Below are 13,893 nucleotides of genomic sequence, written 5' to 3'. Positions count from 1 at the left end.
GCAAATGCTGCATATAAACTATGTTTGCCTACTCTGCTATCTTGCGTATTCAGTGAAAAGCTCCATAGAGATTAAAAAAAAAAAAATATTTAGTTTGCACATGTAACATTTCTTTCTATTACTGTTTTGGTTTGGGGCCTAATTATTACATTGAGTTTGCAGGCTCCCAAAAGTTTGTGTTTCACTACGTTTGTCATTCTTAGCTCAGGTCCAAAAGATGGATTGACAGGAAATACTTTTAACTGTTTCTGGTGATACCAGTTCAGCATCATAAAACAGAGCTTTTATAGACTAAACAGTTGGCAAATAATACCTTGCCTGAGAACTGAAGAACTCTTATGGTAAATACTGAAAATGAACAGAAAAGTAACCTAAAAAATAAATCCCCTTTTCAAATCCCATTAGCTCTCTCTTTGGTACTGTGAAAGGTGTTAGAACAATAGATAGACTGTCAATTCAAAAAGCTATTCCTTATCCAAATACAAATAAAATATGTTTCCACTGTCTCCTCTGGATTTCTAGAGGTTAAATCACAGACTTTTTGCAGATACAGAAAAGGAAGTTTTCAAGTTATATAAATGAACACATTAAGCCTCTATCTCTCCCTGTGCTGCTTGTATTAAGCATTTGGTACTTCCAGATTTCTCCACTAACCGTAACACCCCTAGCACTGCTATTCTACAAATACTTCACTTGGTCAAATCACAGGCTGAACATGCTCTGCAGCTACTGAATGGTTTGGTTTGCTGTTACATGGCAAAGTCTGGACACTTGAGCAATTGCTGTCCTCGGAGAAAATACCCAGCCTATGAATAGGAAAGATTGACAGCCTACCACGCTGCAAACAGTGCCTTTTCCCAGAGCTATAGATTTTAAACTAGTCTTGCCATAAGTGAGACATACAGTTACATAAATCTCTCCTGAAGTATGATCTTTCAGGCTTGGCTATATTAGAATCATAGAATAGTTAGGGTTGGAAAGGACCTTAAGATCATCTAGTTCCAACCCCCCTGCCACGGGCAGGGACACCTCACACTAAACCATCTCACCCAAGGCCTCGTCCAACCTGGCCTTGAACACTGACAGGGATGGAGCATTCACAGCCTCCCTGGGAAACCTATTCCAGTGCCTCACCACCTTAACAGGAAAGAATTTCCTCCTTATATCCAATCTAAACTTCCCCTGTTTAAGTTTTAACTTCAGATACTGGAAGGCTGCTATGAGGTCTCCACGCAGCCTTCTCTTCTCCAGGCTGAACAGCCCCAACTTTCTCAGCCTGTCTTCATATGGGAGGTGCTCCAGTCCCCTGATCATCCTCGTGGCCCTCCTCTGGACTTGTTCCAACAGTTCCATGTCCTTTTTATGTTGAGGACACCAGAACTGCACACAATACTCCAGGTGAGGTCTCACAAGAGCAGAGTAGAGGGGCAGGATCACCTCCTTCGACCTGCTGGTCACGCTCCTTTTGATGCAGCCCAGGATACGGTTGGCTTTCTGGGCTGCAAGCACACACTGCCGGCTCATGTTCATTGTCTCATCAACCAGCACCCCCAAGTCCTTCTCTGCAGGGCTGCTCTGAATCTCTTCTCTGCCCAACCTGTAGCTGTGCCTGGGATTGCTCCGACCCAGGTGTAGGACCTTGCACTTGGCATGGTTAAACTTCATGAGGTTGGCATCAGCCCACCTCACAAGGGTGTCAAGGTCCCTCTGGAGGGCATTCCTTCCCTCCAGGGTATCAACCGAACCACACAGCTTGGCATCATCGGCAAACTTGCTGAGGGCGCACTCAATCCCACTGTCCATGTCAGCAATAAAGATATTAAACAAGACCAGTCCCAACACCGATCCCTGAGGGACGCCACTCGTTACTGGTCTCCAGCTGGACTTTGAGCCATTGACCACAACTCTTTGCGTGCGGCCATCCAGCCAGTTCTTTATCCACCGAGTGGTCCGTCCACCAAATTGATGTCCCTCCAATTTAGAGACAAGGATGTTGTGTGGGACAGTGTTGAACGCTTTACACAAGTCCAGGTAGATGACATCAACTGCTCTACCCCTGTCCATCAGTTCTGTAGCTCCATCATAGAAAGCCACCAAATTGGTCAGGCAGGATTTCCCCTTAGTGAAGCCATGCTGGCTGTCACCAAGCACCTTGTTGATTTTCATGTGCCTTAGCATGCCATCCAGGAGAATCTGCTCCAAGATTTTGACAGGCACAGAGGTGAGACTGACTGGTCTGTAATTCCCCGGGTCACCCATTTTCCCCTTCTTGAAAATGGGGGTTATATTTCCCTTTTTCCAGTCGTTGGGAACTTCACCTGACTGCCATGATTTCTCAAATATGATGGCCAGGCAAAATATGATGGCTGAAGCAAAAGCTGTTCACGTGCATCTGCATATGTACAAGGTAAGGAAGCTAAGCAAAGAGTCCTTTGGCACAACACATTTTCTTTTACTGTTCTTTCGTGTTGTGTCAATATCAACCCATGGGCTGTGGATCATGCATGAACTGTAAGCCTGCACTTAGTGACGTGGTATAAAGTATGTGAAGTACAGACTTAACTGTGGAAGCAGGTCCAGATGAGTAAAAAATTCTGGAAGTGCTTCTGTACACTTCTGAATGGGGTCTCTGTTGGGATACCACCAAGGGTTAAATCACACTTCCTCACTTCATTTAATACAATGAAGTATATTGAATTTTGTTAACTGATTTATTCAGTTAAATCTGCAGTAAAGCTTCCTTGTGAATTGTTGTTCTGTATTGGAACAAAAGCATAACTGAACATTTCCCAAGATGAATTATTAATAAATTGTCTTTATAATGAAATATTAACATTTAAAACCCTAATTATCTGTCAGGTTGAAAAAACAAAAAGTCAGGTGATGTGTATATTCAAATGAATTAGAATTCGGATTGTCTAGCCTTTCATTATTAAGTACGTATGTTTATAGTTATAATGTCACATGCTCTAATCCTGTAGAGTCTCACCATAAATACATGTTCAACATAGGTCAGAATGTCAGGAACGGAATATTGTATTTTTACGGTTAATATGCAACATTATGTCTTTCTAGAAAATGGAAGGATGTAATCTTTGTTGTTCAAACCCAAACTATTTGAAGTAGGCAGATCAGACTCTGGAGTGTGTGTGATTTCGCCACCACCACTCTTACATTGGAGGGAGAGGAGGGGGAGCATTCAAGAAGAGTATCGTAATTTCCCTTGCTATTGTATGAGTAATTGTTTTCAACCAGAAGTTTAATGCATAGCTATTTGAATGTAGTATAGAATATTACATCAGGGATCTACAATGACCACCTAGTCCAACTGCTTGACCACTTCATGGCTAAACACAGGAACACACAGCTCTGTGGCTTCAATTCAGAGAAGGCTTGAAAACATAAGAAACCTGTAGCAGGTATGTTATCTGCAAGTCCTTCCATTCTAGATCTTACTCATAAAAGTATTTTGGAAACAAAAACAGTAAAAATTTCTTACAAGTCCAAGTAGCATAATGGTATTAAACAGAGCTGTCTGATACTTTGGTAATGGTGTAATAACTTTGATGGAATAAGTAGTTTAAGAGAACCAAATGTCCTAAATCATCTCCTCCTTCCCCCCCCCCCCAAAGGATGTTGAATGCAGGAACTTCAATTTACTTGATATCAGAAAAAGTAATTAGTGCTAGAGCCAGATTAAACCTGTTAATATACATAAAAGAGGGAAAAGTGCTAAAAAAGCAGTACATTTTATGAGAGCCTTCTTCATTTAATGTCTTTTTAAATGAAGAAACATCAATTTCCTCAACCTTTATCTAAAGGCTAGCAGTAAACACACTTGAGGGTGAAAAGGACAGCAAAGTTGGAAAACATAACCTGTATTTCTAGTAGTGGGTGTTAATTACAACCTGACTGATGAAATTTCAGGCTGTGTGCTTTTAGCAGTGCAAGATATGGCAACTATTGCAGCTGTTGGACTGTTCCTGGCAGCATTTGTAGCTGCCTTTGTGACTACAGGCTCATAGTACTGTTGTGCAAAGTTACTCTGTAATGGCTGATCCTGATGCTGCTATTCAGAAACAAATTAAGAAAAAAGAAGAAACAGGGTTCAGGACTTGACTGAAACCAGGACAGGATTGATGGTCCTGGAGTGTTTCAGGTCAGGATCTCTCCCATGCTTGTGCATCAGTGGTCAGTGATGTTATTCTGGCCCCTGTATTTATTAAAGATGGAGGAGATAGAGGGAAATAACTGGAAAGCTAATCTGTAGTTCTTTTGGCCCATAAATTAATTATGAGAAGAAACAAAGACACCAGTTGTACCTGAGCAGAACTATCCTGTGTCCTTGTTGTAGTTAACCTTTACACATGTAAATGAGCATGGCTACCAGCCTTAACCTCTCACGGCAAAATGTTCGGTATATGCAAATAAACACGGGGGAGTTTCACACTTCTGGGTAAGACTATGCACGATGTGCGAGTAGTTCGGCAATGTTCGGGTTGAGTATTATTTTCTCCCAACCACCTCTAGCCGGCACTCTTGTCAGTGTTTTGTGCGAGAGGGTATCCCCACTTCTGCCACGGGGGCTTTGTTTTCTGAGTGGCGTGTTTTGTTTGAGTGTCATGTTTTAACGCATGTCCCCAGAGTAGTATGTACCAGTAGCAAACCTTCAAGCCTCTTTGAAAGCTCCTTCAAGACACAATCAAGCGAAGCAGTGCTACTAAACTGCCAAGCAGAACACCAGTTATCGTAACTGTGTGGTTGTCTGGCACTTTTCACCTGAGACTTCCCCAGTGTTTTACATGAGCACTTAAAAAACTGATAGTTCACCGAGAGAAGAGTTACATTTCTGTAATATTTTTTTTTCTTTTACAGTGAGTCCCCACTACTAATTAAAGCTCTTATGCTGGAACTATGGAATGGTTAGAGTCGGAAAGGGCTTTAAGATGTTCTAGTGCATCTAATTAAGGTTATTAGTCTTTCTCAGTTTGCAACGTTCAGATTTGTAGGAAGCTCTTAGGTGACTTTTGTTGCTTCCTCAGCTCTCCGGAGTCAGCCTTCGAATCCACCAGTGGGTGGGTGTGTGCGTGCACAGCCATGCTCGCATTTGTGTGTGTTTTTTGGCTCACGTGCTCATTATCCATAACCTGCCTTCATTGGAAGCTTTGAAATTGTAGTAGGGTTACAAATTAAAACCTCCATAATGACATTTGCATATACAAATCGCAACCTGAAATCTTTAAAGACACAAATGACAGTTTAGCTGTATGTTATTATGTCTGTAATGCTACTACCACTTGCCAGCTTAAAACCAACTTGGTTCACAGATGTTGCAGTTAGCTCGATTAGTCCTGACTGGTATAAATTGTGAGCTATTTGCTGATCTGTGAAATCCATCGTCTAACAAAAGAATAGAGAGACACTTCTGTTAATTTGTATTAGAAGCGGGTACACAAAATCATTAGTTACAACTAACTATTGTCGTATTTAAGCATGCCAGTGGAATGAGCCCGAGCAGAATGAGTTTTTTGTGTTGTATGTTTCGTACCTACACATTCGGGTTTTGCATTTCTGCAAGAGCGGGTGGCTGCAGGTGAGGCAGCAACGCGCGCTGGCTCTTGACTCGTGTTTAACAACAAGCCGTGCACCTCTTCACCGTGGATCCGTTCCGGGAAGAAGCACACGACCGCCCGCTCCAACCCTCCCACCGCCGACGGCGGCACCGGCCACTCGCTGGGGGCCGCTCGCCGGGTCTCGCCCGGCCTCTCGGGCCGCCCCGGCCAATGCGGCTCCGCGGCCCCCCGCGTCGCCGAGGAGCGCCCAATGGTGGCTGCGCTGCCGCTGCCCGGGGGGCGGGACCACACGGGGCCGCGCCGCCGCCGCTCGGCGCTGTCCGTACCGTGCCCCGGGGAGCGCCGCGCCGCGCCGCGCCGCCCCAGCCGCCGCAGGTGGGTCTGCGCCGTAAGCGGGTGGTGGGGAGCTGTGGGGCGGGGGATGCGCGCCCCTCCTACAGCCAGGGACGGGCGCAGCGGCTCCGGTTCGTCGGAGCGCAGGGGCAGGCGGAGGAGTCCCAGGCGCCGGAGCAGGGGAAACCTAAACCGAAGGCAGGTGGCGGAGCCGGGGCTGCCGCTTTATCCCGCTGTACTTCAGAGAGGGCCCGGCCTTCGCTGCGCGCCCGGTGGAGCCCAAGTTCACCTCCGTCTCCCAGCCCCTTGCCCTGGCCGGGGCTCACGGCTCCGCTCGCAGACCTGACCTGCAGGACTGAGCTTCTGCGTGTCCGTGTCCCCGTCCCCCGGATCTCACACCCGCCTCATGGCTGTTTTCGAGGAAGGCTCTGATAAGCAGCTTAGCAACCCCCAGCCAACCTCTCCCAAATCAGGGCTGTCCTCTAGGGTCTGTAATAATGCACGCTGTGTTTCCATGCAAGCCCTAGCAACTCGTTACTCTGCATCTGCAGAAGGGTTAATGAGTCATTAACAGCGGCATGTGGAAGCTGCATGGATCCACCTACCCCTCAGCTGCTCCATGCAATTACTCATGTTTTGGATTTTTCCTTGCTTGAGTCTACTAAACTGTGCTGCTTTTGAAACGTTTTTCTGCGGGTAAGATATTGCAAAGCAAAGAAAAATCACCGCTCATCTTTCTGTCGTCTCGTTTGAATACAGTAGGTAAATTATAGGTTTTAAAAGCTCAAATTAGATATTTCCATGCCAAGTGGATTTTTATGTTGATATATGACCAGGCAGCCCCCTCTCTACACGTTTGCCAAGTTCATGTTTCTTTCTGTACTGCAGCTCCACTTTTCTCTGTTGATTTTTGTTAATTGTTTTGTTGACTAACTGGCTGTAATCAGACTCAACTTTTATGATTTTTCTCTCTCTTCCCCCCCCCCCCCTTTAACCGTTTCTGAGACTTCAGTTTTTCAGAAGGAAGCAGGTTAAAAAAACGCTCCAGTGCTGGGCTAGGTCAGGTGATGCCTTACAGCTCACATCTTCCCATGCCTGGCTGTGCCTTTTGCTGGGAATTATCCTTAGAATAACTTCACTGTATTGGTTTGAGGGCATTTTTAGTATTGTCAAGGCACAAATTTGGCAAACGTTGGCATTTCTTTACTTGTGAATCAGCAATGAATCACTTGTCTCCTGTGAAACGTGCGTTTTGTAAACTTACTAGTTTGGGCAAGTTAATTTCAAACTACAGGTTGATTGCAAAATGCCTGTGTGCAGTACATGTGGCATGTGATTTCTTGGTTTATTTCCTCTGCTGAGGACTGAAATGTCCCTGGTGTTACACAGGCAGGTCAGCTCTGTGTTTTGCCTTAATGTTTTTCCAGGTAAGCAGGTTTATGTAAGTAAACGAAGTTTGTGTTATCCCAGGAAAGCTTGACAAGCAGTGTCCCCTTCTCCAGTGAGATGTGTTACATGGGATTATGCAACATTTACGACTTCCCTAAATACTTAGTTTCTAAAATGGCTGGGTTCTCTGTTCTCCAAGAATTTTCAGATTTGATTGATTGTAATCTAAAGTAATATTTGCTGTAAATGTAAATTACATTTAATCTGTTATATCATGCTTTTGTTGGGGAAATCTTTGACTTTTTCTGTATAACATTAAAGGCTTTTCATGATACTCCTGTGGAGGTCTGAAGTACAAAGTAGCAGTAACTCCCAAGCAGATCTGGCATACCGTTTTCCTTAGGTATTGGAATACAGCTGGCAGCTTTAGTGATCGTTGCTCTTTTATAGCTGTAGCTCTTAAATTATTTTTAAAATATGAATGCCATCAGCAGGCATTCATATTAAACTTTCCAATAAGAGAAAAGGTCAAGGGATTTTTCTCTCATACATTGCACTGTATCTCAGTTCTGACTAGTTGTACTCTCTTATAATTCATGTCCTTAATTATCGTTAAGGATTTAACAGCATACCTTGGTCTTTAACTGCAGTTCTCTCCTTTACATGAGTTCTTTAGATCCCTCATTACACAGTGTTATAATTAATTCTCTGCTGTGTGGTTGGTTTAGATAACAGTGCAAGGGGCACAAGGTAAGAAAGCAACAGCTACGTCTTAGTAGTGGCGAGCTCCCCATCTCAAGTCATAGTTTGTGTTACCTTGCCAGCTATCTCCATAGGAGCTAGCAGCTGGTACAATTCCCTGTTTGAGAAACCCAGACGGTGTGTGGGTTAACACCATACTGTGAGGGGGCTAAATTGTGAAGTCCTTAATTTTCAGCTATCCCAAGTCTGGCATCAGCAAATGAAGATGAGAAGTGGTATCTGTGTGTTACAACTCTCTCAAGATGTTCTGCTCTGCAAGGCTTCTGCCCCTGTTGTAGAACAGGGGACTTTTCCACTCAGCGAAGCAGTTGCCAAGGTGGTTTCAGCTACAAGGTTGTAGCTTGTGGGTTCTCCTGCTCTGACACTTTGCTCCTGTTGTACCCTTTCTTCATGCAGCTTTTAATCCAAGTATCGCACAAAGGCTATGTGAGAAGCACCTGTCATGGTCTTTGCCACTAAACTAGCAGAATAAATGAATCCCAGATAGGGATTCCCTCTTAACTTCTGCCATCAATTTTCACTGTCTTTTAAATATGCAAATAAGGTGAATGGTGTGGAAAGTCCTATTTCTTTCATAACTTCAGGGTGAAAAATTTTAGAGATCGACACTGAAAAAGACCTGGAGTCCCATGGAGATACCAGGGGATAAGCATCAGTGCTCTAGGAGTTCCTTCTTTTCTGGAAAATATGGATGCAAATACATTAGTGCATTAGTTAAAGCAAGAATGGATTTTTTAAATGATTGTCCTGATCATCCGCACTTACTGCACTTCAGTTTGCATCTCAGAGCAAGTAAACTGATTTTGTTTGGAATAAAACTGCGTCAGAGCTACTCCAGGAGCTCGCTTAATGTACTCTGAGTGCTAATGCAAATTCAGCCTACAGGATCAGGTAGGAGATAATTGGAAGTAAAAGCCACAAAAAAAGAGAGTAGTGTGAAAGCTGTGCCCTCGATGCCAAGTATTTCACCCTATAGCTCTACACCTACCTGTAAGGTTTTACACTGCTTGCTAGTGTAGACTTAGGATATAACACCTTGAACAACTTACTAACAATTTTTTAAATGTGACATAATCATTAGTGTATATTTACAGAAAAAAATACACAAGGAAAAATGTAAACATCATAGTATAAGGTTAAGAAAAGTTAAGACTTCAATGCATGTGTCCCTTAAATAACGATAGAAACAAATAAGGCTTTATTAATAGAAAGTAATCTTAAAAGGAGTAGCTTACTAAAATGTATAGGTTTCATAAACATCAGTTCTATAGAGAAACAGTTGGTGAAAGGCAGCCATGAAATTAAAGACCTTTTGCTCTCACCCGTCTTCAAAATCCTTCAGTAGGTAGTTTCCTGACAGCAGATGTTTTCTAAAATGTTGAAAGTATTTTCTCAGCAGTGATATATTGAGGTTTATCAGTCCACTGCACTGAAGTGTCTAGAAATATGTATAAGGCTTTGTTGAAGTTTACATTTTTATTTATTGGAAGAGGTCATGGTCCAGGAACGTCTTGATTAGTTGCGCCATTACTTCAAGTCAGCGCTTTGTGATTTCATCTTGTACGGCTCAGAGGCATTCATCTGAAATGAGAAATAAGTCTCTGAGCAGCAAACCACTGCTGAGTGTCTCTTGTTCATTCTTTGCAGAGGAAGGCAGTTGTTCTGTGTTTGATACTGACAAGGCGGGATAGGCAGATTGCAGTCATACTGATACATTTTATTGTATAATGTCATTTACCTTGAATAATAAATGTGGTTTTTAAGCTTTGTTGCAGACATTCCAATCTGGGAAGACAGAACAAAGTGAAACTCCTAGGAAAGAGTCCTGAAAGAAATAAATAGCAGCCTTAGAAGTAATGAAGGAGGGAGCCAAAAAGTAGCATAGGAATAAAACCTGAAAATGTGTGTGTGTGTGGGGGGGAGTTATTTAGTTATAACAGGAAATACCTGCATAGACACTGTGTGACCAGGAGTGCGTACTGCAGAGTTTGGGGAATTAGACTCCCTGGAAGAGGTGGGGGATGTACACTAACACAGTGTATCAATGAAAGGGGAAATAAGTGTATTGTATTTTTGGCTGTGATTTGGTTGCCTTAATTTGGGCGTGAAGAAGACATGCAAGCCTAAGTTAATTGCCATAGCCTCTCTGGAGGGGGGTTTACCTCATTCAAAAATAGATCAGAGGAAGGATCCTCTGGAGGTGTTGTATTCCTTCTGTTGACTGTAAACAGAGCATCAGGTGACTATCTCAGATGTCTAACTGGGCATCTGGAGTGAAATGAGATGTGATCCATCTTGCTTTATTAAGGTAACTAAACTACATGTCTTGCGCAATTCCTTCAGCTTGAAACAGTGGACAGAACTGACCGGTATCCTCCAGGATCCTAGAAAGGAGCTCTAGTAGTGCAGAACTACCCTAATGTGCAAAGAGCAGGCGGTGTGTTTTGGAGCTGGGAATCGGAGCAGAGCTCCTGGTCCAAGGGCAGCAGACCTGCCTGGTGAGCTGGACAGAAAGGATGTCTTTTTGCTGAGCTGTGTTTCTTGTTTCATTATACTCTTTTAGGCCAAGTTTTAGTTGGCATTTATAGGCATGAATATTTATAGCAACTGATTCTCTTTGTGGGCTCTTGGGTTTGCCAGCTGTGAAATAAAATGAAAGAATTATCTTGACTTTTGAAAAAGGGGGTGAGTATACGATATAGTAATTTTTGTCTCTTGCTGTCTGAAGCAGGGGCCTCTTGTGAGCAGAAGGTAGCATTTTGCAGAACTGCATGGTGGTTTTGTGGTTGTGTGGGTGATGGAAATGCATGGAAAAAGTACTACTAAGTGTTTTTGAACAGAAAAAGTATTACTAGCTGCATAACTGGAACCTGAGCTGGTCATGCTCCACAGCACAAGCCCAGTTTATTTTCTAATAAAGTAGTTTCAGTGGAGCAGCTGTAGGGAAGAATTTGGCTTATGGAGTTTAATGGTTAGTTGTTTAATTGCTAGCTGCTCCTGAGGACAGACACTACCAGAAATGCTTCTTTCTCTCTGATTTATATTGTTTCCAGTTCACTGGAGTTCAAATACTTACCTGGCTAAAAAGTTTATCCTAGTTATAAAAATTATATATAGCGCAAACTTCAACTGCGTGTTCCTAAATCTCATTCCAAATTACAAGGTACGTGAGTTCAGCATGAGGAGCAAGATCTCAGCTGATAGGTGCATGGATTTGCCAGAATCTCAAATGTCACAGAAAGGGATAAAACTGAGGTAAAATAGGTTCCACAGATCAGTGCTTTCCCCTTCTAAATAACTCATTTCTGTCTTCTACAATCTAGTTGTCCAATCTCTCTGCATTGAGGCGGACGTGTTAGTTTACTGCACTATGTGCATGCTCAGAGTAGCACCAGCATTCACTTTTTCCCCCAAAAGATTGCAAATTGTCCCTCTATTCAATCCAGGCTATTGATATTAGTATGTTTGGAGGTAAGGCTGATCAGGCGTGGGCACAGACCTTTGGGAGCTGCATTAAGGTCTTCAGTGATGCTGAAACAGGAATTAACTTTGAAGTGATAATTCCTTCTTTTCAAGAAGGCTGTCTTGAAAAAAGCTGTAATTCTTGTAATTCTGCTGATTTTTGGTGGTTTGTAACATGCTTTTGTTTATTTATGTGAATTATGCCAGTGTCAAATCTGCAACTCTGCCAGCAAGTCATGAGGTGCAACTTCTGTCTTGGTAGCAGAAACAGACTCCCAGTCCCCTTGAGGGTCTAGGCCTTTGTGAGAGGGAGGTAAATATCTCAAACACTTTAAAATCTACTTGTCTGCATCCCATTTCCAAAGCATGTCCACTGGGTAAGGCAGTCTTTGCCAAAGGTTAGCTGGGCTCAAATTCCCTAGAGCTGGCAAGAGAGCAGTAACGCTGCATTAACGTTGCCTTGAACTGGTATTTCCGCATATCTTAACGCTGTGCAACTGAGATGTATCATGGGCTGAGGAGCAAGATAACCGTGGTCGCGTATGGCTACACAAGGTTGGGTGGGGAAGTGAGGTGACCTGACTGCGTTACTTCCACTTGTAGAGCAGGCTCAGTGAGCAGCCGTGCTGTTGCACAGACAGCACTGCTGCTAGTGTTACCTGAGAGGGATTGCGTAGAGGAGGATATCCAGATTCCAGATTTTTTTAATGAAAAAAGTCCTTGCTGTTGTACCGAAGTGCCCAGGATCCATCCCTGTGTCTGCAGTGCTTTGTGTTCAATTTTCAACCAAGTGAGTAAAGTCTTCATAAAGTTCTCTGCTTTGTTTTCCTGACTAGACTACAGAGTCTCCAAGGCAATCCTAACCCTATTTTACACTTCTAGGAGATTGGGTGGGAAGGGTGTGTTGGAGTTGGGGTCGTCTTGGTGGTTTTAGGTATTGCGGGGTTTTGTACACTATTGTTCTACTAAAGCACATAGTTAACACAAAACAGGTGATGCATAAGTCAGACCTGATGCCTTCCTTCAAAGAAAATTACCTTTGGGTTACACAATATCTGACAACACCCAGAAACGTAACATGGATTAAATTCTTGTCTAAAAATTTGGGAGGCAGGATATTGTGTTAACCAAGTCCAACTGAGAGCTGAGTATGTTTGTGACTTCACTTGTCTTACCATGTGAGTTTCATCTTTTAGTTTCCACGTACATAAGTTGAAAGTGTAGGCAACTAGAGCACCCTTTGGGATACCCAGAATGGCTGGTCACCTAATGCAGTTACATTTTAAACGATTTACTGATAAAACAAATGCCTGTTATTTGAAACTGAAGAGTTAGTTGTATGAAAAGAATAGTGAAATATCTCACTTGGTTTGGTTTGTTTGTTGTTCTGTTTTTTTTTTTTTCTTTTATTAGAGGTTTGATTTGGAGTAGGCAGCTGCAAATTACTCCATATCCTCAAAACACAAAATTTTGAAAGATCATATCACATTCCTATTTCTGTGTGAAAACTGGAGTTTTTTTCATGTACCTATAAAGACCTGTATGTTTAGATTCACTGTACCATGTGCGAGTACATGCGCCTTATACATACAGCATATACAGCACTTGTGTACCACTGTCTCAAGCCAGGGACATGAGGAGCTGCCATTACAGAAGCTTACCCAGCAGTTTTTGGTTTTTAGCTCCCTGCTGTGCCAGTTTTGACAGTTTACTTTGACAGTAGTGCCCCAACCATTGAGTGATTAGCTGTTGTCCATGGTTTGGGTTTTGGCTTTTATTTTCTTCTTAATCATTCTGGTTTATGATCTGCTGGTGGATAGCCTCACAAATGCATTGGTGCAGTGGCTGTTTGTTTGAGGCATTCCAAGCACTGTGAAACCAGGGACTGTGCCACACACTGGGGGAGTGAATTCATATGAATTTCAATGTATAATACTGTGTTTTTGTCAACACCCTGAATGCTTCATAACTGGACATTTGTGTCAGATTAAAAGATGAGCATCACATGAAATGTTGGTATTAACTATATGATGCTTTTTAGTGTGAGATGCAACTGGTCCTTCTTCCTGCTGTTGATACTCATACTTGCAATGGCTCCTCTTCTAGGTTCCTCAGCAAAATACTGAGTGTAATAAAATATGAGTGATTTCCTGCCTCCATATGCCACAGGGGTCTGCTTCTCACAGTGTACCCCTGCAGCACTTACATGTGTCTCATGCAGATAGATGGCAACATATCTTGAATTCCTCTTCTGAAATGCACAAGCTTGCCTGCTGTCTCACAGGCATAGCTAAGTATCAAATGGGTAGTACCATAACGACGAGCAGCTGCTGCTTACCTTTCCAGATGATGCCAAAGTGTTGGTAGTTAGAAA

At 42.9% G+C, this 13,893-nt stretch overlaps 1 protein-coding gene across 4 annotated transcripts in view; it reads left to right on the top strand.

Moving 5' to 3' along the window:
• The first annotated feature begins 6,443 nt into the window (after positions 1–6,443).
• Positions 6,444–13,893, top strand: part of STON2 (stonin 2) — a 70,247-nt gene continuing 62,797 nt past the window's right edge. Inside the window, exon 1 of one of the 4 annotated variants that reach the window (XM_062636233.1) lies at positions 6,444–6,602. The gene's annotated coding sequence lies outside the window, so the exon portion shown is untranslated. Of the gene's footprint in view, positions 6,669–13,893 lie in introns of all 4 variants that reach the window. The other 3 variants (XM_062636234.1, XM_062636235.1, XM_062636236.1) reach the window with 3 other exon arrangements.

The sequence above is a fragment of the Pezoporus occidentalis genome, unplaced genomic scaffold, assembly GCF_034315485.1.
Source record: "Pezoporus occidentalis ecotype Australia unplaced genomic scaffold, CSIRO_AGI_Poc_V1 ctg47, whole genome shotgun sequence".
NCBI lineage: Eukaryota > Metazoa > Chordata > Aves > Psittaciformes > Psittacidae > Pezoporus > Pezoporus occidentalis.
This window is presented reverse-complemented; position numbering and strand designations above follow the sequence as displayed.